The following is a 23,557-nucleotide window of genomic DNA, read 5'->3' on the forward strand; positions in this document are numbered from 1 at the left end:
TTCTCGCCGCTTCAGCTACAGTCCTATTGAATCCTATTGAGATCTTCTTGGTATATTACCTGATTTAGAGGCTCACTTCTGTAACGCTGTCTGATCTTGCGTTCTAGAAAGTGAAAATCACAAGATGTTGGATGGTTAGATACAACTTATGGGACCGATCTTGGTCTCCACATAAAGATAATCCCAGAGTGTACTGCGGAGACATCCTTTCGCAGTTCTAAGGGCAGCGTTCTGATAGGTCTTTAAGTCTTAGGTGCCCACACTTGCGCTGTAGTCAACAAGGTTTCTTTGTCTGTATCCCAAGTGCAACCGGCAAGCGACTTGTTGAACTTGTTTCTACTGCAGAGCTTTTCCCACATTGCAGTGGAGAGGGCACACGACAAAGACTATCGAATGTAACCGCGGGAATTTTGGAGTAGTTTTTAGTTGGAATTGTTATCCCATCGACTCTGACATTTTACTGGCTGCGTACTTCCTTCATGTAGTAGGATATTCTCCACGATCATTTTCTCCCATTCACAGAGTTCAAAGTGGGCTAACGTATTTCCAAAGTGATATAAGGGCAGGACTTCGGCCGTAGTTTGGGACTTTCTCCTCTGGATGGAGTACATAGTAGGCTATCTCGGTCGGTGTTTTAAACTTTCTCTAACGAACCGAGTAAATTTTAAAATTTAATTAGATTTAAATTAAAAACCTAATAATAAGATTCGGCAACGGTTACCTTTACTTCCAATATTGGCCACTCATATATACACAAAGAAAATATTACATACCAAAATCGTGAATGGACGGAATGTTCATGGTTTCATCCATGGGCGTTCACATGATCACATGAAAGGCTTTCGTTTTTCTTTGGTCATTAAACTATTCGTTGTTATGGCAACTCCGTGGGTGGTGCAAGGCGACTGTTAATGCAGACAATCCAGGTTCGAATCACGGGAGCGGGTTGTCTTAATAAATTCGGAACCATTACGTTTTCAGATCATCAACGCTGGTTGTTGTTTTGACAATATTGTCAGATTGACACCGTCTATTCTCCGTCTGACACCACACGCCGTTCATGATTTTTTCTATGGGTGTATTTCCATTCACGTAATTTAAAAATGTTCCACGTTTTCGGAAGCAAAAAAACCTCATCCCACTATCCCATCCCATGCAATGGCAAACCTATTGAGTCACTTATCTAAGACACCCATCACCACCAAGTATCGTCTACGTAACTTTCTTTTTATTGATTCAAAGAAATGTAAATTCAAATATTGTGTATCTACCAAAGCTAAAGTAACTTGTTGCTCTTCCCTTGATGTATATTCGAAGCCCTTTGAGTATGAGTGATATGAGGGTGTGTTTTACAATGTCCTTTGAATGCCATCATATTTTTGCAGAAAAATGCTCTCTTAGTCCTTCTAAGAAATTGAAGTCATCGACGCCATTCCCGCCGACGTTTTGGATTTTTCATTGTCGTCACACTAGCCGTCGCTGAGTATTTTGATGAATAAAAGGACATTCCATTTGCTTTAAAGGATATTGCAACATTAATACCGACATGAACCATGGGCAGCTATAAAATTAGGTTAATTTTTTTGTCTGGCGAAAGCCATTGATGCGTAGGAGTATATGGCTCTATGGTGGCAGATATAATTTCAAAATTAAATTCCAAAGGACTTTAGTTATTAAAATTTCTCAGCTAGAAGGGAAGAGTATTTGTGAATATTTCAACCATTGTTGTATCAGTCATAGCAGTCACACATATTGGGACGTTAGAGATGGAAAGAGGAGATATTTTCTCATTTTTCGATTTATAGGATTATTGCACAAACAGTAACAGTGTTGTCAGTATTGAAGATTTTAACCGAAATTGGAATTTTTTTCCCCATGAATGGGACGAATTTTTTGTTTTGGGAATTTCATGGAGAATTTCAAGAAATCTGGCGATTATTCGTTAGCCCCCCAGTAAAATTGGAAGTTGATCCACAAACATGTCATTTGAAGTGCATCCCGGGATAATCTATATTGTTTACATGCGTTTTGACCTATTGGATTCAAAAATTAATTTCCCACATTATTCGTGATGGAATTCAAGCGTCATTGTGTGATTGCTTTACATTTGAAACCATATGTGGCTATCCTTAGTGCCCACCAGCATTTAAAAGTGAATAAATGTTTTGTTTAGCGTACCATTGCTCGTTACCATGATAATGGCAGTGGATGAAAAATCCATATAATAGGTTAGGTTGAAAAGATGATCAAGGTTTCCCTGTCTCATGTCGGGTGACATACCCATAAGCTAGTATTTGTTGTGCGCTCTAATTTCTTATTTCCGTCGTACTCTTCTTTTATTCCAGGTACTCTGTGTCCTTAACGAATTCCCTAATTTGTTCCCAGCCTGAACTATGTCCCGAATCACCTCTTCAGCGACCTGATTGCCTAGTAAAGGCTGGCCAGTGACAAAGGCAGTGTTCCAAGGTCTCATTATCTTCAAAACTCGCCCTACGTGTGCCATCCTCTACCGCTCCTTTTCGGAACAGATGTACTCTCAATTCTAGGTGCCCGGCCATTATACCTCCTGACTATCGTCCTACTATCCTTTGGTAGTTCTCCAGACTTTTTCTTGCCAAAGTCACCCCACAGTATTTTCGTCGTTCTTTCGGCTGTTCCTTTGTTCCACATCGCTTCACATGGCTCCCATGGCCATTCATCCATCTCGGCCCGCGATGTTGCTATAGGCTTTGCGTTCTCTAAGTTCATTTCCCTATGTATCCCCGCTCTTATTGCCAGTTCATTTGCCTTTACGTTTCCTCTTATCGCGGCATGTTACGGCAACCATATGATGCGAATCCTTCTGTATTCTGAGTATTCCTTGATCATTCTTTTGCATTCAAATGCAGTTCGCAATCGCACCGTAACTGTCCTCCGGCAATATGTGTGAATGGTCATGTTTTGTGACCGCGTGCTATTTTCGAGCCATTTAACACATTCCATTATGGTAAGCAGTTCTGCCTGCAGGATTGTGATGTGGTCCGGTATTCGGAATAGGATCTCGGTGACTGGGTTCTCCACATATATGTCCCGTATTCTCACCCACCTTCGATCCATCGGTGTAGCCGTTATTTCTCTCTGCTGTATGTTCTGGGGTCCCATTTTCCCAGGACCATCTTACTGGGGTCAGAATGTCCCACTCGGCAGTTATAGCCACCTGAGGCACACGATTATGGCTTGCTGTGGCGGCAACACAAGAAATGATCCGAAAGTGGATGCCAGACTTGATCGAAATCCACGCCGAAATCTTGTTCCTGAGCTGATCATATTAAGTGAACGGATGCAACACACAAATAAGCTTGGACTAAGCAATTAATAAGCTTGGACTAAAGCAACTAAAAGGGCAATAAAGAGCTCACGGATGCAAAGAAAATGTTAGACTGGAAAGAACCAAGGAGTGGCTACGCTTGCACGGAAGTGGCTAGTGTCCGAATTTGGGTTTATCCGATGGGAAATCATTCCAAAATGAGCAGTTTGCGAACAAACAAAATGATCGGGTTTACTTGTTAGAGAGATCAGCTGAAAATGTACAACTTCGATTGGACACCAGAACTCAATGGCCGTCCACTGTAGTCGTCATAACGGCGGATGGTTCAAATTCATCGACCGTGTGATCAAAACAGATGGCATTTTTCCTGTAAGGCGTATTATCGGCAGAATGTCCTAAAGACAGTATTGAAGTCCTGGGCAGCCAAACATTTCGACCGCAGACCATGGACATTCCAACAGGACTCAGTACCATTGCACTCAGCTCACATCAAGCAAGAATGGTTTATGTTAACATGGTCGTTCCTCTCATCATTTCTCTCCGTATCTCAAACCGTTGTACTTTGCGCCTGGGACATTTTGGAGATTCAATCTCAAAAATCGTTTCGTTGGCAGTCCGCCAAATTACCACAGATCCACTTTCACGCAGCATGTAATGACTTTGTAGGTCGTGTAAAAGCCAATATGAAGAAATCTAAACTGAGTCTGAAGTTTGATGTTATTTCCCACATTTTTGCTTTCGAACAATAAAATTAAAATAACAAATACAACTCTTTACAGTCTTTACTTCTCGGCAGTTTCCTTGGATTTAATTTAGGAAAAGTTTGTGTATATGAGGCTAATTCTCTATTGACAGGGTTTCTCAAATGACAACTCTATCACATTGAGTGTTGTGTTTATTTATTTGCTATCGTGGCCGAGACATCCGTTTAACAATCAAAATAATCCTTATCTTCGAACTAAAATTTTTTTGAGGTGTGTCAATATTTTATGTTTGTCCAAGATTCCATGTGGCATACCGCTATTCCATCATTGTCGTCAAAATAGGGTTAGAACACCTGCATTTTATCGGCTATTAAGTTTTTTTTTTTTTGCTTTGAGGACTAATAACAATAGTTGCGAATAAATGTTGTAGATACGTTGAACATAAAGGGTGATTTGTTAAGAGCTTGATAACTTTTTTTTAAAAAAAAAACGCATAAAATTTGCAAAATCTCATCGGTTCTTTATTTGAAACGTTAGATTGGTCCATGACATTTACTTTTTGAAGATAATTTCATTTAAATGTTGACCGCGGCTGCGTCTTAGGTGGTCCATTCGGAAAGTCCAATTTTGGGCAACTTTTTCGAGCATTTCGGCCGGAATAGCCCGAATTTCTTCGGAAATGTTGTCTTCCAAAGCTGGAATAGTTGCTGGCTTATTTCTGTAGACTTTAGACTTGACGTAGCCCCACAAAAAATAGTCTAAAGGCGTCAAATCGCATGATCTTGGTGGCCAACTTACCGGTCCATTTCTTGAGATGAATTGTTCTCCGAAGTTTTCCCTCAAAATGGCCATAGAATCGCGAGCTGTGTGGCATGTAGCGCCATCTTGTTGAAACCACATGTCAACCAAGTTCAGTTCTTCCATTTTTGGCAACAAAAAGTTTGTTAGCATCGAACGATAGCGATCGCCATTCACCGTAACGTTGCGTCCAACAGCATCTTTGAAAAAATACGGTCCAATGATTCCACCAGCGTACAAACCACACCAAACAGTGCATTTTTCGGGATGCATGGGCAGTTCTTGAACGGCTTCTGGTTGCTCTTCACTCCAAATGCGGCAATTTTGCTTATTTACGTAGCCATTCAACCAGAAATGAGCCTCATCGCTGAACAAAATTTGTCGATAAAAAAGCGGATTTTCTGCCACTGATTTTGGTAATAAAATTCAATGATTTGCAAGCGTTGCTCGTTAGTAAGTCTATTCATGATGAAATGTCAAAGCATACTGAGCATCTTTCTCTTTGACACCATGTCTGAAATCCCACGTGATCTGTCAAATACTAATGCATGAAAATCCTAACCTCAAAAGAATCACCCTTTAGTTCCCCACATGAGCAATGTGAATCCACAGTCTGGAAATTTTTGCCTATCATTCTCGCTGATAAGAACGCGACAAAATACTCATTATAGTTTTACGATACCCTACACCAAATAGTGAGTACAACTGAGAGTTCCATAAACTACAACCTCAAAAAGATCGATTCTGTAGCAAACACATTCTGCTTCAAGAATATATATTTTCAGAATTTATTCCGCCTAAATATTTTGTATTTTTGTAAGGCTCCAAATAGTTACTTACAGCCAGTCAAATTGCGGATATTATTTGGTGGGTGGGGACGACATATTTGAGTTGGGGACTTGTAGACTTGGTGGAAAATTTCCAGAAATTAGGGAATTTTTGTGGGGATATTTTCGAAATCGGTTCAGTATAATCCCCCACCTTAGGATGGGGAGGTTTTGTAACACATCGAAATATTGGTTCAAGGCCCCATTAAGTACATATATTCTGCGTGGTGGTGAAATTATGAGTCGATCTAGCCACGTCCTTCCGTCCGTCTGTTGAAATCACTCTAACTTCCCCTACACTGAACAAAATATTGTCGTGAGGTCAAAGATTTCATGTCTTTAAAATACGAATACAAATTTTGCTTAGCATAGAAGACGCATTTCTCTAAAATAAAGTTATTTTCCTTGTCCAAAACTCGATAAACTTTTCAATGAAGTCGTATTGTCCTTAAAATTAAGTGATTTGACTTAAAAATGGGTATCTTAACATGAAAGAAAAAATGTTTGGGCTAAGGTCAACTTGACTTTAATAATTCAGAAAAATTCTTTAAATTTAATGAAATTGTCTTTAAATTTGTTGTCTTTTTGCATCTTGACTACAAAGCAAAAAATCGTTCAAATATAGGACATGTTTTTCAAAACTTTATTTTAAAGAAGTTTTTTACTTCAAACATAGCATAATTTCTACTGGAAGTCGAGTCCTAATTTGGAAAATAAAGTTGCCGTTAACTCGTTTTTAAAGGACTTTGATAGCATATGGAGAAAAAAGCTGAGAAAGCGAAAAATTAAAATTTGCTTCCTAGAAGCAAGTACACAAAACCTAAATTTAAAAGAGAATTGTGTCCTAAAAGTATCCTTACTTGTATTCTCCGCTTCTTTGGATCGGAATCAATACCAAATTTTTTAAAGTAAAGACAAAATCTTTGGAACCGAGTATGCTTTTTTTTCAGTGTACATATAAACGGACCACCAGATTTGACTTGCGGAGCCTCTTAGAGAAACAAATTTCATCCGACCCTGTTTAATACCCATGCACCTATACAATGTCCATATCGGTCCATAATTATATATAGCCCCCATATAAACCGATCCCCAGATTTTGCTTGCGGATCCTCTTGGAGAAGCAAAATTTATCAGATCCCGTTCAAATTTGGTGAATGATATTAGTATATGGTTTCTAACATTCACGAAAAAATTGGTCCATATCGATCCATAATTATATATAGCCCCCATATAAACCGGTCCCCAGATTTGGCTTACGGAGCCTCTTGGAGAAACAAATTTCATTCGATTCAGTTGAAATTTTGTACGTTATGTTAGTATATGGCCGGTAACAACCATGAAAAATTGGTCCATATCGGCCCCATATATACCGATCCCCATGATTTGACCTCCGGAGCCTCATGGAGGAGCATATTACATCCGATTCGGTTGAAATTTTGGCCTTTAACACCCATTATACCATCCGATCCGGTTTTTTTGTACGTGGTGTTAGTATATGGTATCGAACATTCATGCAAAAATTGATCCATATCGGTCCATAATAACATATAGCCCCCAGATTAACCGATCCCCAGATTTTACTTCCTGAGCCACATGGATAAACAAATTTCATTTGATCTTGCTAAAACTTGGTACTAATCACACAAAAATTGGCCCATATCGGTTCATAATTGTATATAGCACCGATATTTCATCACCGGTCTCCTGATTTTATGATTCGAAATCTTGATCTTAATACAGATCGGAAGCTGGTATGGCAAAGATTTTATATACATTTTTTTAATGTTTAAATTATTGTTTTTTTAATAAAAATTGTATTGGGGTTTTTTGTTGTGAATTTTAATTTAAAATGGGGTTTTTGGAAACGAAAACATTTGGGGATAAGAACTAGAAAACTTCCGGCAACACTATTTCCAGCTTCCAAACATTTGTCCTATATACAATTTTTCATTTGAGCAGAACTTTGATTGTCGGTATTTGCTTAATGGCATAGGCGTAGCTAAAGGGATTTTATGGGTTTGTCATCTCCCCCTACCTAATACCATGCAGTAGTTCCTCAAACGTTGATTATATATCATTGAATTAAATATTCTGGTTTCTTCCCATCTACAAGAATTATTTTTTTCTCTTTTTGAGGTATCTTCACAATGAACACACATTATAGCTATTACCCCTTACGAGAATGTTGCTATCTACGCCAATGTTTAATTATCAATTGTGACAAATAAAAACTCAAAATAAAATTATTTTATACCAAAAATTTCGAAATATTCAATTTGTTTTAAATTTATGACAGAATAGTATCGAAATAAATGGTCCTCATAATTGATGGTAAGAATTACTTCAATTATTCTTGCGAACCGTAACACATTTCCTCATATTTCGAATTATACATCGATACATTTCCAGATTTTCTCAATTTTAAATTTGTTGAACAATGTTTCCAACAAGTGGGAAATTTAAATCAATTTGTCTGACAATCAAAGTTTCAATATGGCAACTGACATTTTTGTTTTTGTAATACTAAAACTACCTTATTAAATATGCCTTCCCTGCCAGCATTTCAAAGTTCCATTTCATCCTCATCGCTACCACAGACTCGTAAGTGACACTGCAACAATCGCCAACTGTGATGGGGGAAGCGTATGAAAAAGTAAGAAATTTACATGAAAGTATTTTGCCATCCCTATTGTTACAAGAGCCATTTTATATTTTGTGAAACACCAAGCGCAACTAGCTTCTTATAATTTATTTAAATAAAAACGATAATGAAGTGCTGAAAACATAGTTATTTTGCTTAAAATTGTGAAAGGTATATTGTTGACTTTCCAAATGGAATAAAGTGATCGTTTTTCAAATATTTTTCCAGACACGCTGCCTCCATCGAGAATAAAAGCACTGGCTGATAGACTCTGCAACATGTAACTTGTAACTCAACATTATTATTTTGTTAATGCAACAAATTATGTTGAATGTGATGTGATAGTCGTATAAATGTTATATTTATAAGAATTTATAAACGTTTAATCAAATAATTATACATCTTAACAATCGTGTACAACTACCTTAAAATTCACTTTTTTCTGATAGTTTGAAGGGACTGTTATTGGCGTCGTTCTAAATTTATTAAAACAGGCACCTAATAATTGCACTCATGCGATACTTTTTTGTAGTAACTTGGAGTGGTACAACTTCTCAATAGTGACGGCGTTTTTCCGACTAGTTTTGGATGTCGTATACGATTGTTTTCGACGTGGTGGGGATTCTCAGAAGTGCCGTCAAATTCAAAAAATGTTGGCAGGGTTGATGTAGGTCTAACTGATGTTTATGCCTCGACCCATCTTCAAGCAAATCTCTTGAATTTGTTTTATACTGGAGAGTATATATGATTCGACCGGGCCGGACCATATGGGTTAACTTTTAAGTTGATTAGTCATTTTATTTACCATGAACACTAATTCTATGAGAACGTAGACCTAGTTCGCCTTATCTCAAACCCAAAATTTATGGGGAAATCTTAAGAAACAAACTTTATTAAAAACAATCAAAACATTTGCCATAATTTATGAATAGGGTCTGGCGTGAATTAAATATAGTCTAAAATACAATACAATAAAATTCAACAGACATTCTTATCTGTGGGGGAAAGACTATAAAGTAACCACGATAAATCTATTGACTTGATGACTCAACATATTTCCAAAGAAAGATTATGCTTATAGAGAATATACTAATGATTAGGGCAATCACAATCAGAGAATGAAGACATGTCCTTGTCATGTGAATGGCAATGTCAATTATATCCATACATTATCCAAACCATTATATCCGTTATAGTATCCAAACTAAAATATGGGAACCGTTATAAGATTGATTGTAAAACCAATATTTAAAGAATAATTTTCATTATTCATTCGCAAAAACTTTGCGAATACGCAAAATTTTGATCGCACTTCTTTGAGCTTGCGAATTCAATAGTTTACGGCTTTTTTTCATGCCATTACGAAAAAATATATCCAAAACCAAAAGTGATGTAATAGACAATACGCTTGAGAGTTGATTTGTACCAATCAAACCCTCATCCGAAGTTTAGTTCTTGGTAAAATCAATCATTTTATAATACACTGATCAAAATTGATTTTACCCGCTAAAGTAATGAAGAATTTGGCAACTCCGAAAAATACTTTGAACAATAAACTCATTACTTGATTTGCGTTGCCATACTATGAACATACATTTCATTTCGAATGTGCAAAAACACAAATCTAATACGCACGATTTCAAATCGTTTCAATTACGCGACAATATGTGAAAACCAGAACAATCCTGAATGAAGACAATTAACAACAATGGCTTAAAAAATTTGATAGGCAATGGCAACACCACCCCATTGTTTGCCAGAGAGAATAAAAACACAAGAGGACGAACATTTCTCTTCTATAAAAACAACAAACGTCAATCGTGTAGATGTCGCACAATGCCTGCAGCTTTGGTATTACCGACGTTGCGGTCGAAGCGCTGTTTTAAATTCTTTATAAAGCCATCGGCAGTTATAATTTCAAATTGTCTGCCAAAAAATTTAATAGAATGAAATGATTTATATAAAAGAACATTTGTTATTACAAAGAAGGTTCTATACCTATTTTCCTTAGGTTTCGTAAAGCCGGCAAAGAACTGAACTGGGTGACGCCGACGAAAACTGTATGATATTTGCCAAAAAATTTAATAGAATGAAAAGATTTATATAAAAGAACATTTGTTATTACAAAGTAGGTTCTATACCTATTTTCCTTACGTTTCGTAAAGCCGGCATAGAACTGAACTGGGTGACGCCGACGAAAACTGTATGATATTTGAGAGAAGCGCCGACACAAACTGCATGATATTAGAGAAATTTTCCTCATGACTGCCACCTACTGACGCAGCTTCGCTTCACAGTTTCGTCCTCTTGTATTTTTATTCTCTCTGCCGGAATACCATTCCGTTGCAATGGCAACACCACATATATCACAGGGTGACTCGTTACTTAAAAATTAATTTGTACAAAACCACACTTCTAGAAAACATCGAAATTATCCTGTGTTACCCTGTTGCACACACAAAATGGTTCGGAAACGTACTACGATAACATTTCATAGCATACGTTGCTCTTTCAAAGACATATACTTCAAAAGATGCCGTACTTGAGTTGCAGACTATGTATAACAGAGGGCTATAGTAAATATTATTCGGGAGACCGCCCGAATTTGCAGTGCACAGCAGAGAACGGCGGCGATCTACCGGAACCGACCAGTGTATTTAGTAAACACCAATATTTGCAATCTTAAAACACCAATTGGTAAAATGAATTTCAACCACCAATATCCAACGCAACCGACGACTGTTGGAGATTGGAGTGTTGGTCTCTCGAAAACAACGTAGTAAAACCCCTGCCAGCATTTCAAAGTTCCATTTCATCCTCATCGCTACTACAGACTCGTAAGTGACACTACAACAATCGCCAACTGTGATGGGGGAAACGTATCAAAAAGTACGAAATGTACATGAAAGTATTTTGCCATCACTATTGTGAGAAGAGCCATTTTATATTTTACGAAACACCAAGCGCAACTAACTTATTATAATTTATATAAATAAAAACGAAAATGAAGTGTTGAAAACATAGTTATTTCGCTTAAAATTGTGAAAGGTATATTGGTGAACAATTTTCTACTTTCCAAATGGAATAAATTGATAGTTTCTCAGATATTTTTCCAGACACGCTGCCTCCATCGAGAATAAAAACATGTAACTTGCCACTTGTAAATCATCATCATTCTATTATTATAAAAAAATTATGTTAAATGGGTTGTGATAGTAGTATAAATGTTATATTTATAAGAATTTTTAAATGTTTAATCAAATTAATGAGCATCTAAACAATCGTGTTTTACTTGACCACTATGATTCTTTCATAACTATCTTAAAATGCAGTCGTATCGATCCGACACACTGTAGAGCGGACCGTAGACGGTCGGATAAACACTACGACAGAGGTTCGCCTATTTGTTGTGTGTTCGTTCAAGCTTTACCCTCACACTGCTAAATTAGGGATCCCTCATTAATTTAATTGCAGAAATGCTTGATTTAATTATGAAAATAAATTTGTTTTTGCTAATGTTTGGCGAACATCCCCTTACACGTGAAGCTTTGTGCCTCCCAACCAAAGACAATTAAAGAGGAAGATGTGATTTGGGCTTTGATAGTGTTAGTGTTAAGAACCAGAGATTAGCCCCATACTTGTAGGAAAAGCGCTTCGAACTTACTGGTTTGATGCAGACAATTTTTATTTTGCTATTTTCTCAAAAGTTCCCGCAAATTTCTGTGTCGATTGCACTAAATTACTGACTAAATGTTTCATGAAGTGTTTTTGTTCTTTTAAAAGTTAAAAAAATACTAAAATAAGTGAATTAGGTTTTGTTACGAATGCAAAATGAAAAGAGAAACCGAAAAAAAGTTGCAACTTCTCATCGAACATGTATGGGGCTAATCTCTGGTTCTTGAGAAAAAAGAATAACAACATGCCCAATTCACATCTTCCTCTTTAATTGTCTTTGCTCCCAACCGGAAAAAATCAAAGTTGTTTTGATTTTATGACAACACGTCCCCGAAACACGCGAACATGGCCTTATACTAGCGGATTTGTCGCCGCAACGTGTTGTGTCGCAGTTTATCCGACCGTATAAGGTGCCCTTAAGATTCTTTACAAACGCCGACATTCCGTCCGGAATAACTGATAGTCTGTAAAGCGCATTAAGCTAATGCCAACCAGGGATGGAAAATGCAGTACTATAGTACTTTTTTCAATACTTTTTCACCCCGGTCAGTACCGTAGTACCCCCGCGAAGGATTTAGTACCTTTTGTGAAGACATTTTTGAGTCGATATCAGATTTATGGTACAATAGCTTTGACAAAATATTTTAATATTTTGAGAAAGTCTTTATCAACCTTATTTGCTAATAGCCTTTAAAAATATGGCAAAACAGATATGTTCATGTGGGAAGAAAATCTCGATTTTGTAAAAGACAGTCAAAAACAGGATTTTATTGAACTTCAAGAATGTTTTAGTCGAAAAAAGAATGCGATTCTATATTATCGATTTTTTATTTCGGTAGAAAATGTTGTCAAAATTTTATTTCTATATAGAATTTTTGCAAAATTTTATTTTATAGAAAATTTTGTCAAAATTTTATTTTATAGAAAATTTTGTCAAAATTTTATTTCTATAGGAAATTTTTGGAAAATTTTATTTCTTTAGAAAAAATTTTGCAAATTTTTTTTCTGTAGAATTTTTTTGCAAAATTTTATTTCTATAGAAAATGTTTGCAAATTTTTATTGATATAGAAAATTTTGTCAAAATTTTATTTTATTTAAAATTCAGTCTGTTGACAATAATCTTCCAGTGATATTTTTGTTGGAATTTAGTAAAAAGTACTTTTCCGCTCAAAAAATACCTTTTTTGTACTTTCTTAAAAATTGTATTTTCCATCCCTGATGCCAACTGCTGGTAGTTGTTGTTGAGTACAATCACACTTATGTTTTGTATGGGATCAGCTGTTTTATCGACACGATAAATAATAACAAGACATTGAGAAACTGGCCCTTAATTGTATGTATATATGGTTTAACACCGCAAAACACTGCAAACGAACATTGGTATATACCCTGTCAGCATTTCAAAGTTCCATTTCATCTTCATCGCTACCACAGACTCGTAAATGTCACTACAACCATCCTACTGTGATGGGGGGCAGCATATCATAAAGTTCAAAATGTACTTCATACATGTATTTTGCCATCACTACTTTTACAAAAGCCATTTTATTTTTTGTGAAACGCCAAGCGCAACCAGCTTGTTATATTTTATTTAAATAAAAACGAAAATAAAGTTCTGAAAACATAGATTTTACGCTTAAAATTGTGAAAGGTATATTGGTGAACAATTTTTGATTTTCCAAATGGAATAAAGTGATTGTTTTTCAAATATTTTACAGACAAGCTGCCTCCATCGAATAAAAACACTGGCTGATAGACGCTGCAACATGTAACTCGCTACTTGTAACTCTACCTCATCATTATTGCAAAAAATTATGTTAAATGTGATGTGATAGTGGTATAAATGTTATATTTTTAAGAATTTGTAAATAATTAATTAAATTATTAAATATCTAAACAAACGTGTTTTACTCGACCACAATGATTCTTTTACCACTATCTTAAAATGTGTTTTTTCTGATTGTTTGGAGGGTCTCTTATTGGCGTCGTTCTAAATTGATCTATAAAGGCACCTAATAATTGCACTCATGCGAAACCTTTTTGTAGTAACTTGGCGTGGTACAACTTCTCAATAGTGACGGCGCTTTTCCGACGAGTTTTTGATATCGTATATGATTGTTTTCAACGTACTGGGGATTCTCAGAAGCGCCCCCAAATGCAAAAAATGTTGGCAGGGTACTGCAGGTGTTTTTATTCTTACATTTATATGAATGTAAGAGATCGCATGGTAATTGGTGTCTTACTCACTGCCACCGACATTTTGTGGGTAGGATTTCAATATGAAAAAACGCCACTGGATGTAGTTCCCTTGTGCACAGTCACCACACTCAATTGCGCAGTCAAGTGACTCAATTTATTTTTAGATAATGAGAATTACCGTACAAATAAGTTAATTCGTATTAAAAATGAGGTGTATATGTACATAAATTTATATTCTTTTACAAAATTTGGTGTTTAATCAAACGAACAAAGGAATGAAAACAAAATATAGACAATTAAAAATCACCCATTTGCAGAAGAAAATGTGTCATCTACGGTGTACAGACAAACTACGTCGCTGTGAATGAACTTAGGACGTCTACACAGTGGCAAACATAAGTATTAGCTTCACCACGTCGAAAGCAGTCGTATACGATATCCAAAACTCGTCGCAAAAGTGCAGTCACTATTGAGAAGTTGTACCACGCTAAGTTACTACAAAAAAGTATCGCATGAGTGCAATTATTAGGTGCCTCTTTAGATAAATTTAAAACGACGCCGCTAATAGCCACTTCAAACTATCAGAAACAGTGCATTTTAAGATAGTTGTAAAATAATCATTGCGGTCAAGTAAAACACGATTGTTTAGATGTTTATTAATTTGATTGAACATTTATAAACTCTTATAAATATAACATTTATACGACTATCACATTTAACATGTTTTTTTACATTATTAAAAGAATGATGTTGACTTACAAGTGGAAGGTTTCATGTTGCAGCGTCTATCAGCCAGTGTGTTTATTCTCGATGGAGGCAGCGTGTCTGGAAAAATATCTGAGAAACTATCAATTTATTCCATTTGGAAAGTAGAAAATTGTTCACCAATATACCTTTCACAATTTTAAGCGAAATAACTATGTTTTCAACACTTCATTTTCGTTTTTATTTATATAAATTATAATAAGTTAGTTGCGCTTGGTGTTTCGCAAAATATAAAATGGCTCTTCTCACAATAGTTATGGCAAAATACTTTCATGTACATTTCGTACTTTTTGATACGTTTCCCCCATCACAGTTGGCGATTGTTGTAGTGTCACTTACGAGTCTGTGGTAGCGATGAGGATGAAATGGAACTTTGAAATGCTGGTAGGGGCCCTGCCAACATTTTTTGAATTTGGGGGCGCTTCTGAGAATCCCCACTACGTCGAAAACAATCATATACGACATCAAAAACTCGTCGGAAAAGCGCCGTCACTATTGAGAAGTTGTACCACGCCAAGTTACTACGAAAAAGTTTCTCATCAGTGCAATTATTAGGTGCCTATTTAGATCAATTTCGAAGGACGCCAATAAGAACCCCTGCAAACTATCAGAAAAAGAGCATTTTAAGGTAATTGTAGAAGAATCATTGTGGTCAAGTAAAACACGATCGTGTAGATGTTTATTGATTTGATTAAACATTTATAATTTCTTATAAATATAACATTTTTCGGTTTATCTCATCACATTTAACATAATTTTTTGCATTAATAAAAGAATGATGTTGAGTTTTAAGTAGCAAGTTACATATTGCAGCGTCTATCAGCCAGTTTGTTTATTTTCGATGGAGACAGCGTGCCTGGAAAAATATTTGAAAAACGATCACTTTATTCTATTTGGAAAGTCGAAAATTGTTCACCATATACCTTTCACAATTTTAAGCGTAATATCTATGTTTTCAGAACTTTATTTTCGTTTTTATTTAAATAAAATATAACAAGCTGGTTGCGCTTGGCGTTTCACAAAAAATAAAATGGCTCTTCTAACAATAGTGATGGCAAAATACTTTCATGTACATTTTATACTTTTTGATATGCTTCCCCCATCACAGTTCGCGATGGTTGTGGTGACATTTACGAGTCTGTGGTAGCGATGAGGATGAAATGGAACTTTGAATGCTGGCAGGGAATATAACATTTATACGACTATCACATTTAACATAATTTATAAAAGAATGATGTTGACTTACAAGTGGAAGGTTACATGTTGCAGCGTCTGTCAGCTCTCGATGAATGTAGCGTGTCTGGAAAAATATCTGAGAAACTATCAATTTATTCCATTTTTAAAGTACAAAATTGTTCACCAATATACCTTTCACAATTTTAAGCGAAATAGCTATGTTTTCAGCTCTTCATTTTCGCTTTTATTTATATAAAATGGCTCTTCTCACAATAGTGATGGGTAAATACTTTGATGTACATTTGGTACTTTTTGATACGTTTCCCCCATCACAGTTGGCGATTGTTGTAGTGTCACTTACGAGTCTGTGGTAGCGATGAGGATGAAATGGAAATTTGATATGCTGGTAGGGGGATAACCCATACAGACGTTGCATCGAAAATACCTTTTCAAGGTATTTTTGCTTCTATCATGGGTACTAAAATAAAACAAGCATAATAACCCTGCCAACATTTTTTGAATTTGGGGGCGCTTCTGAGAATCCCCACTACGTCGAAAACAGTCGTATACGATATCCAAAACTCCTCGGAAAAGCGCCGTCACTATTGAGAAGTTGTACCACGCCAAGTTACTACAAAAAAGTATCGCATGAGTGCAATTATTAGGAGCCCTTCTGGATACATTTAGAAGGACGCCAATAAGAGCCCCTTCAAACAATCAGACCAAGTGCATTTTAAGATAGTTGTAAAAGAATCATTGTGGTCAAGTAAAACACGATTGTTTAGATGTTTATTAATTTTATGAAACATTTATAAATTCTCATAAATATAACATTTATACGACTATCACATCACATTTAACACATTTTTATGCATTAATAAGAGATTGATGTTGAGTTACAAGTTGTAAGTTAAATGTTGTAGCGTCTATCAGCCAATACTTTTATTCCCAAAGGAGGCAGCGTGTCTGGAAAAATATTTGAAAAACTATCACTTTATTCCATTTGGAAAGTCAAAAATTGTTCACTATATACCTTTCACAATGTTATGCGTAATATCTATGTTTTCAGAACATTATTTTCGTTTTTATTTAAATATAACAAGCTGGTTGCGCTTGGCGTTTCACAAAAAATAAAATGGCTCTTCTAAGAGTAGTGATGGCAAAATACTTTCATGTACATTTTGTACTTTTTGATATGCTTCCCCATCACAGTTCGCGATGGTTGTGGTGACATTTACGAGTCTGTGGTAGCGATGAGGATGAAATGGAACTTTGAAATGCTGGCAGGGTAATAGGGGGCACGTTAATGCAATTAATAACTTAAAGCCCTCAAAATATTTCAGATGAACTGTAAACAATTCAATTGTTCTTATCAATTTCTTTGAAACCACTACATAAACAATGAAATTTTAATTTGCGTATGGTAAAACCCAAATTCTATAGTCGACGAAATGTTGTGCCAAATCAAATCTATTTGAATCGAAGTACGACCAAAGTATACATGAAAATGAATTTTTTCAAATTTTCTAAAGAAAACAAAGGTGAAACCTAAACCGAAACCAAAGCCCAAATCTCAGCCGCGGCCAAATATTAATATCAATACCCATATAAGTGAGTAGCATGTGTGCAAAGCACAGTGGCTAATTGCCAAAATTTATATATAAAGCAAATAATCAACATACTAATTTATATGTAAACTTACCAACATTTTGAGATACTTAATCATTTATACTGGACAGTCATTTGAAGAACATTTCAATAACCCTGCCAGCATTTCAAAGTTCCATTTCAACCTCATCGTTACCACAGACTCGTAAATGTCACTTCAACCATCATGAAAAGGTACATCAAAAAGTACATACATGTATTTTGCCATCACTACTTTTACAAAAGCCATTTTATTTTTTGTGAAACGCCAAGCGCAACCAGCTTGTTATATTTTAATTAAATAAAAACGAAAATAAAGTTCTGAAAACATAGATTATACGCTTAAAATTGTGAAAGGTATATTGGTGAACAATTTGGTGATTTTCCAAATGGAATAAAGTGATTGTTTTTCAGATATTTTACAGACACGCTGCCTCCATGGAATAAAAACACTGGTTGATAGACGCAGCAACATCTAACTCGCTACTTGTAACTCAACATCATCATTAATGCCAAAAATTATGTTAAATGTAATGTGATAGTGGTATAAATGTTATATTTTTAAGAATTTGTAAATGTTTAATCAAATTAATAAATATCTAAACAAACGTGTTTTACTCGACCACAATGATTCTTTTACAACTATCTTAAAATGCACTTTTTCTGATTGTTTGGAGGGTCCCTTATTGGCGTCGTTCTAAATTGATCTATAAAGGCACCTAATAATTGCACTCATGCGAAACATTTTTGTAGTAACTTGGCGTGGTACAACTTCTCAATAGTGACGGCGCTTTTCCGACGAGTTTTTGATGTCGTATATGATTGTTTTCGACGTAGTGGGGATTCTCAAAAGAGTCCCCAAATTCAAAAAATGTTGGCAGGGAAAGTACTTAGTTTAGGCATCTGAAATTGTAACAACTTTTGAACTTTAAACTTTTTGTTATTTATTTGCTATTTATTTCCTTATATGATTTATTTACTCTTTATTTTCAGATATAAAGATTGGATAAGGTAATGGACGAAAGTTTTTTTTTTTGCATTTGTGTTCTAAAGATAAAATATTTATAAAAAAATTGGCTTTAAGATTCTTGTTGTAAAATAAAATAATATACTTGAAACAAATGGGACTTTTTCATTTTTTATCCCTAGGTGATTATAAATTTGTGTTGTAAAATAAATAATTGGAATATGAATGTGAACTCATCCTAATCTTATGCGCTTTACAGACTATCAGTTATTCCGGACGGAATGTCGGTGTTTGTAAAGAATCTTATGCGCTTTACATATTATCAGTTATTCCGGACGGAATGTCGGTGTTTGTAAAGAATCTTACAGTGTGTCGGATCGATACGACTTGTCGGCGATGACTAAATAATCGGTAAATGTGTTATCGATCCCATAAACATGCAGCAGTATCGATTATGCCTTCGGACTTAACTTATATTGTGCACAATATATGGGATATGTTCGACACGAGCACTGTCGTCCGGAATAACTGACAGTCTGTAAAGCGCATTACAGTGTGTCGCATCGGTACGACTTGTCGGCGATGACTAAATAATCGTAAATGTGTTATCGATCCCATAGACATGCAGCAGTATCGATTATGCCTTCGGACTTAACTTATAATGTGCACAATATATGGGATATGTTCGACACGAACACTGTCGTCCGGAATAATTTTTTTTTTTTTGATAAATAATTTTCTTTGATTTGAAAACAAACCTATTACTGAAAGAAAACATTACAAAGAATTTAATCAGATTTTTTACTTGACATATTCTGTGCAAATTTTTACAATACATGATATTTGTTTCCGAAATATGAAAACAGCACATTTATAAAGTAACGACCGTTACTTTTTTAATGGTCAAAAGTATTAAGTTCGAGTTTAGCCGCTAAAATCGTCATTTTTTCACGATTACTTTTCTTTAATAATCCATTTTATGGAATACAAACTTTGTGAAAATTAGCTTTGTGCTATTCCCCATCAAGTTATAATGAAATCTGCAACAAATATGTATAATTTTATGCCTTTTTTACTGATTTAGTTTTCACTTTAGTGAAAACATGACGATTTTAGCGGCTAAACTCGAACTTAATACTCACCTTTAAAGTGAAAACTAAATCAGTAAAGATAAAATTATACATATTTGTTCCAAATTTTTTTATAACTTGGTTTGGAAAAGCCCAAAGCAAATTTTCACAAAGTTTGTATTCTTTTAAATAGATTATTGTAGAAAAGTAATCGTGAAAAAATTATGATTTTAGCGGCTAAACTCGAACTTAATACCCACATTTCAAATGCAGGTCAAATGAATCTTTTGTAATGTTTAATAATATTTTGACCCATATTTTAATGCGAATTCATACTTTAGATCATTGGTATTTTTAGATATAATGACACCAAACCCTTATTTTACAGCAGACCTCAAAGAAATTTGTTTTATTTTTAAATCTCTTCCGAAAAAAAAATTATTGTGATTGGATTTTTCAATTGATGAAATTTCCTATGACAATATTAACGATTAGTGATAGTGACTCTAATTTAATTGAAACATTTATGAGTAATATTTACATATATTCAATTTAAAAAAGTGCGTTTTTAAAATAAAACTTGGATAAGAAATAATTTTAGCAATTTTAAACAAAAACGTATATTGTTGTTATTAGCGATATAGCAATTTATTCTATAAAAAGTTTGTGGGCTAATTGGAAAGAATTCAAAAAAACGTTTCCATTTGAAATAAAAACGGTTTCATTTGATTTGAAACATGTGTCATTTGATTAACAGGTTGGCTGATAAGTCCCCGGTCTAACAAAGAAAAACACATTTTTTTTGTCAAAATTCGTTTTTATTATTCCACATAGTCCCCTTCAAGAGCGATACAACAATTATAACGGCCTTCAAATTTTGTGATACCATTTTGGTAGTACTCCTTCGGTTTTGCCTCAAAATAGGCCTCAGTTTCGGCGATCACCTCTTCATTGCAGCCAAATTTCTCAGGAGTGTAGTGATGGAGCCATGTTTCATTGTCACATATCGACGGAAAAACTCGGGTGTATTACGAGTTAACAGCTGCAAACACCGCTCAGAATCATCAACACGTTGTTATTTTTGGTCAAATGTGAGCTCGCGCGGCACCCATTTTGCACAGAGCTTCCGCATATTCAAATATTGATGAATGATATGACCAACGCGTTCCTTTGATATCTTTAATGCCTCTGCTATCTCGATCAACTTCATTTTACAGTGATTCAAAATCATTTTGTGGATTTTTTTTTTGATGTTTTCGTCGGTAACCACCTCTTTCGGGCGTCCACTGCGTTCACCGTCATCCGTGCTCATTTCACCACGCTTGAATTTTGCATACCAATCAATTATTGTTGATTTCCCTGGGGCAGAGTCCGGAAACTCATTATCAAGCCAAGTATTTGCTCCACCGTATTTTCCCCTTCATAAAACAGTATTTTATCAAAACACGAAATTCCTTTTTTTCCATTTTTTTCACAATAGCAAAAGTTGCTTCACACAAGACGCTCTATCTCACAAACTAACTTACAGACGTACTATATAAAAATAATATGCATTTAATACTTGCGACGCCATCTATGTGTCAGACCGGGGACTTATCAGCCAACCTGTTATTTATCACGTCTTTTGGAATTATGGTTGAAAAATTTCGAAGGCATTGATTGTGAAACATTTAATATTTCTAAATGAATTGATTCAAAATAGTACTTCAGGTGATAGTAGACATAATTCTTTAATCCTCTAATACCCCATTTTTATACCCTTCACCACTACTGTGGTACAGGGTATAATAAGTTTGTGCATTTGTATGTAACGCCAAAAAGAAAAAGTCTGAGACCCATCGTTTAGTATACCGATCGTCTTAGAATTAAATTCTGAGTCGATTTAGCGATGTCCGTCTGTCTGTCTGTCTGTCCGTCCGTCTGTCTGTTCATGTATTTTTGTGCGCAAAGTACAGGTCGCAGTTTAAGTCCGATCGTCCTCAAATTTGGCATAGGGTCGTTTTTGGGACAGACAATCGCTATTGATTTTTGGAAAAAAAACGGTTCAGATTTAGATATAGCTGCCATAAATATTTATCCCCGATCTGGTCATAATTGGCGTATTTATCAACCGATGTTCTTCAAATTCAGTACATCCGAATATTTTATGAGTCTCGAAAAACTTGCAAAATATCAGCTAAATCGGTTCAGATTTAGATATAGCTCGAGGCCAAAGGTTACTACCGATTTTCGTGAAATTTTGCATAAAGAGTAGAATTGACATTCTACCAATGCTTGGTAAATTTGATTCAAATCGGTTCAGATTTAGATATAGCTCCCATATATATCTCTCGTCCGTTTTAGACTCATATGATCACAGAGGCCAAAGTTTACTACCGATTTACGTGAAATTTTGCATAAAGAGTAGAATTGACATTCTACCAATGATTGGTAAATTTGATTCAAATCGGTTCAGATTTAGATATAGCTCCCATATATATCTCTCGTCCGTTTTAGACTCATATGACCACAGAGGCCAAAGTTTACTACCGATTTATGTGAAATTTTGCATAAAGAGTAGACTTGACATTCTACCAATGCTTGGTAAATTTGATTGAAATCGGTTCAAATTTAGATATAGCTCCCATATATATCTTTCGTCCGATTTGAACTTATATGGTCTCAAAAGCTAGAGTTTTGCCGTGATTTGGTTCAAATTTTGCACAAGGAGTACGTTTAACAGTATCGGTAAGTGTGCCAAATTTGGTTGAAATCGGTTCAGATTTAGATATAGCTCCATATATATCTTTCGCCCGATTTATACTCAAATGACTACGGGGGCGAAAGTTAAACTCCCATTTACGTGAAATTTTGCAGAGATAACAGAATTATTATTCTAACTATGCATGTCAAATTTAGTCGAAATCGGTTCAGATTATATATAGCTCCCGTTATATGTACACCAGAGTTGGGAAAATATGGTAGACTATTTCATATTTTAGACCCATTTTCAATGGGATTTTCCTCCAATTGACTGCATAGTTTCCACGGAGAATATATTTAATATGATATTTAAATGTGTCAAGTTTGATCTAATTTGGTTCAGAATTAGATAAAGCCTCCATATATTCGTTTTTCCGGTTTAAACAAATATGGCTAAATTGCCACACTTTACACAAAATTCTGTGATGATTTCCCCATATCTTAGTCATAGCCTACACACTGTAATGCCAGACTTTCCACAGAACGGTTGAGTTTTAAATGAGGCTCCAAGTCGCCCGACTAGACCAAATAATATATCACAACCCACACTTGACCACATATCTTGGCGAGATCTAACCAATATCCTTGTAAAATCGCCACTGCTGAGTAGCAAAAATTGTAAATATTACTCTAATTGTCCTATATCTCGAATACATAAGTATCGCCTGATAAATCGCAAATGCTCTTTTGTACAATTGCCTCAAAATTTCTCTCGCTTCATACTTCCCATATTTTTTTATTAACATTGTGTTTCATTCCAGGGCGTTAGCCAATTTCAATTTTAATTCTAGAGATTTTATACATGTACAAAAAATTGTCTCCATTATAAGTATTTGTATCTGGAAATGCAAACCTTTATATAGCTCCCAGCAATCCAACCTAGTGCATTAGCCGACTTAAATTTTGAGCCTATAGATTTTGTAGAAGTCTATTAAATTCTGTCCAGATCGAGTGATATTTAAATGTATGTATTTGAGATAAACCTTTATATATAGCACCCAACGGATGTGATATGGTATCGAAAATTTAGATCTA

The 23,557-nt window shown here is 35.2% G+C and overlaps 4 long non-coding RNA genes across 4 annotated transcripts; 2 read left to right on the plus strand and 2 right to left on the minus strand.

Moving 5' to 3' along the window:
- Positions 1-9,142: 9,142 nt before the first annotated feature.
- Positions 9,143-9,715, minus strand: LOC142219532 (uncharacterized). Its single transcript, XR_012717619.1, has 2 exons — positions 9,593-9,715; positions 9,143-9,484 (listed from the first exon to the last, which is right to left on the minus strand). It is a non-coding gene; the product is annotated as an uncharacterized LOC142219532 (long non-coding RNA).
- A 5,883-nt stretch (positions 9,716-15,598) lies between these two features.
- Positions 15,599-15,934, minus strand: LOC142219533 (uncharacterized). The gene is made up of 2 exons (XR_012717620.1): positions 15,844-15,934; positions 15,599-15,776 (listed from the first exon to the last, which is right to left on the minus strand). It is a non-coding gene; the product is annotated as an uncharacterized LOC142219533 (long non-coding RNA).
- Positions 15,935-17,624: 1,690 nt separating this feature from the next.
- Positions 17,625-18,865, plus strand: LOC142219534 (uncharacterized). The gene is made up of 2 exons (XR_012717621.1): positions 17,625-17,707; positions 18,737-18,865. It is a non-coding gene; the product is annotated as an uncharacterized LOC142219534 (long non-coding RNA).
- LOC142219535 (uncharacterized) lies at positions 17,862-18,371 on the plus strand. Its single transcript, XR_012717622.1, has 2 exons — positions 17,862-18,100; positions 18,158-18,371. It is a non-coding gene; the product is annotated as an uncharacterized LOC142219535 (long non-coding RNA).
- Positions 18,866-23,557: the final 4,692 nt, after the last annotated feature.

Source organism: Haematobia irritans, chromosome 1 (assembly GCF_050003625.1).
Source record: "Haematobia irritans isolate KBUSLIRL chromosome 1, ASM5000362v1, whole genome shotgun sequence".
Classification (NCBI taxonomy): Eukaryota; Metazoa; Arthropoda; class Insecta; order Diptera; family Muscidae; genus Haematobia; species Haematobia irritans.